Genomic DNA, 3,849 nt, shown 5'->3' on the forward strand with positions numbered 1-3,849 from the left:
CCTAATGAACATCCGAAGATTGTCCAATTAACCTCTGTAGCGAACAATAGGTTCCAGGAATGGTTAGTCCCGTAACTGACTCCCGTTGAACCGGGATGGGCAGGACGATTTACTGAAGGTACTAATAATTCATCCTAATGAACCGAGGTTCAGATATTCATGTAAGTATACACAGGTCGATGTATCTACGTAAAGGTATTCATGTAATGTGTTCATGTTAGCGTGTTCATGTATCATGTAAGCATATGTAAAGGTACTCATGTATCAGGTAATGTACTAGTAAAGAATCATGAATGAACTGACTCTTGTGTGATTCCTTGTAATAGAACTAATGTTTGATATCTTCAAATTATCCCTATGATAATTTACTGTAATATAACTGATTGATCATGTAGGTTTGTACACTCTTACTACTCAAGGGTGTGGGAAACTAAATGAAAGATGTAAACTATAACATTAATACATATATAAGAATATAAGTGTATATGCATAGTTTAGTTCAAGAATGAAAAATGGTTTTTGTAAGACATCTTATGGGTATATGCATGTTATGGACTTAAGCACCAAAGGCCCAAATTCTTTTTCTTTCTTCCCTCTTTCTCGGCCCAAGAGGAAAACAAATATATATATATATATATATATATATATATATATATATATATATATATATATATATAATAGAAATTCATGAAATAAGGAAGATTAGCCACCTCCTTATTACACCATGGACTTCCAAGCAACAACACATGTCTCCATGCAACCATCCTCTCAATCCTCTCTCTTCTCATTTCTTCTTCTTAATTCTCATCCAAAGGAAACACACACACACAATTCACTTAAGAATCTCTCAAGAGCTCACAACAACTTCTTCATTTCTCCATCAAAATTTTCGAGATCTAAGGCATTTCAAGGAGGTTATTCCACAAAAATCATCATCTTAGGTAAGTTGATGCTTGGATCCAAAATCTAGACTCTTTGTTTTATCAAAAATCTCTTCTTAACTCATATAAACTCATGATCATCATCCTAGAAACCTCTAAGATCGCTTGCTAGGGCCGAAAATAGCATCAAACTTTTCCATCTCTTCTTCAAATTGAAATCAACAAGCAAAGGTGAGTTCATACCCCTTTGTTTTCGGTTTTCATATGTTTTATGGGGGAGAATACAAGTCAAATGTGTAGATCTATGTGTATTTGCGTGTTTTGTGTGTTTTCTTGTGTTTATGTGGTAAATATGTGCCAAAAATGAAAGATATTTTGAGATATATAGTTCATGAGGGTAAAATATGTGATCTAGGATGTATTACACATAACTAGTTAACAAAATCTACCATATAAGGGTCAAAATAAACAAGTTACAACATAAGACCCATTATTGGGTTATTTTTGTCAAATAAGCAAAAGTTTGGGAAAAGATTGTCATTCACGGTTTTCTTAAGGACTAAAAGAGTCAAAACAGTAAAAATAAATGTTTTTATGAATATCATACTCTTTTAAGGGCTAGAAATGTAATTTGTAGCTTAATGGGCCAAATTTTGGGCTTTTCGGCCCAATGAGCCAAAACTTGCAAAAAATACAACTTTCAAGGGATTGAAATGGCAACTTCTCAAAATAGGGGGTAAAAGGGTGAATAAAACTAATTCAGGGGTTAAAATGATGTATTTTCCAAACAAGGATAAAAAATGTAAACTTTTTTGGATTTTGGGCCAAAATTGTAAAAATTGCGAAAAGTTTGGGCTTAAACTGAAAAACTCTTTACTGGAGGGGCTGAAACTTCCAAAGAGTAAATTTCGAACCAAAAACATCATTTAAACAAGTCTAGGGGTCAAAAATGTCAAGAAAATGGTTTAAGGGCCTAAAATGTCTTTTTTAAAATAAGGGACTAAAATTGTTATTTTTATTAAATAAGGGCTAAAAAGGGTCAAACCCAATATTTTGAACCAATTATTTTATTATTAAGATATTTGAGTAAAAAAATATCAAACTACAACTCATGAAAATGGAAAGATGAATATACGTATAATTCCAAATATCGTTATAAATAACCGACCGGCCTCGTGTCGGTATGAAAATTAACAATCACTCAATCAAGCTTTTCAACAATTATACTATACCTAAAAGAAGTAAACATTCAAATCTTTGGGCTAGAAAGTCTCAAAACATGCTTATTGGGCCTTCGTGACCCATTAACATAACTTTTGAGCCCAACAATAAAAATATATGTTATTGGTCCTCCTGTGACCCAATTACATATTTAAGGGACCCTCGATGGCTTTTAGGTGCTATTGGGCCTCAGTGGCCCATTAGCATTACTAGTAAGGTCCAAATAAATCATATGCGAGCTAGACCAACGCGTCCGTCGCATACTCGACAGCCTTAAATAACAAACGTGATTAGTAGGATCTCGTGGTCCTCTTCTTCTCGTCTGTTAGGCTTACCATCAATTCAAGTAAACAAATACAGGTCGATAGTCAATAGTAATCAAATTCATTAGGATTTAGTGAGTAATAACGGGCGGCACCAATGTAACGCCCGTGTTTCTAGGCTAGGCATTAATATTGACATAATGGTCTAGGTTAACCTTTGTAACTCATTTAGAAGAAATGAAAAGGAATTATGTGAATTTTATGTGAATTATGTGTTTTATGCTTAATTATTAGGGTTTAATTAATTAAAAATAAAAATAAGCGTCAAAATTAAAGTGTGAGATAAGCCCGATATCTTTACATAAAGTTGTAGTGGTCGAAACAAGGATTTCGGGGATATAAAGAATGCCGAAATCAGAGTTATAACGAAGAAGTTATGACCTGTCGAAGTTTCGCGACAAAACCGGCACGGTGCCGAATGTCGTAAAAAGTGAGTTTTTGATAAACTACTTTTTAGCCTTAGTAATCTAAACGAAAGTCGTAGTGTTCGTTAAACCGAGAAGTTCGATAAAAAGAACGCCCAAATCTGACTTCGTATGAGGAAGTTATGATTTTTCGAAGTTTCAGCTTAGCAGTAGACAGCTAAAAACTCGAATTTTAGATCGAGCGATTTTTAGCCGACACAACCTAAACGAGAATTGAAGGTCTCGTCATTAGTAGCACAACAGTAAAAAGCCTGACGAAAACGGACGTCGGATGAAGAAGTTATGAATTTTTAACAGATTTCCTGTCCCGGTCTGTTAAAAATAATAATATAAAAATTAAAGTCAAAATTAGCCAACGAAGTCTAAACGGAAGTTGTAGAGCGTAATTTTAGCTACGCGTGCAGATAAAGAACGTCAAAAACGGAGCTTGTATGCGAAAGTTATGGATTTTAGAAGTTTTTGCACAAAAATCAAGAAAATTCGCATAGTCACGCTTTTGCCACTTGTCCTCGCCTCGCATATGCCACGTGGCGAAATCTGCTGAGTCACCCTCGCATGAACAGTAGCCACGTGATCCTCGCATGCAACCCACGTGATCTGACCCGCGTGTCGTTTGCTGATTGGACTGAGGGTGCGGTCCAATGATCTTCCGATGCCTCGCTTCTGACTCATCATCTGAGCCTCGCTGGCCCAATCCGAAGGCGCTGCGTGCCCTTCGCGTGTCCGAAGCTCGCACCCGCCACCTGTCCTCGCTCCGCGGATGCCACCTGCCCTCGCTGACTCTTCCTTCTCGGCCGAACCCTCGTAGCTCTCCCCTATAAATAGTGGCCTTGCGAGATCTCCGGCTACTTTTGGAAAATGGCCATTTTCACCCCTTTTTCAATATTTTAGCCATTTTCGCTTCCCCCAATGCCCTGAGATCATTTCCAACGCCCAGAACACGTTCCGGAGTGCCCGAAGGCCCGGAAAATTTATCTTTTCGGTTTTAAAGCCCGACCT

Source organism: Lactuca sativa, chromosome 5, assembly GCF_002870075.4.
Source record: "Lactuca sativa cultivar Salinas chromosome 5, Lsat_Salinas_v11, whole genome shotgun sequence".
Taxonomy (NCBI): Eukaryota; Viridiplantae; Streptophyta; class Magnoliopsida; order Asterales; family Asteraceae; genus Lactuca; species Lactuca sativa.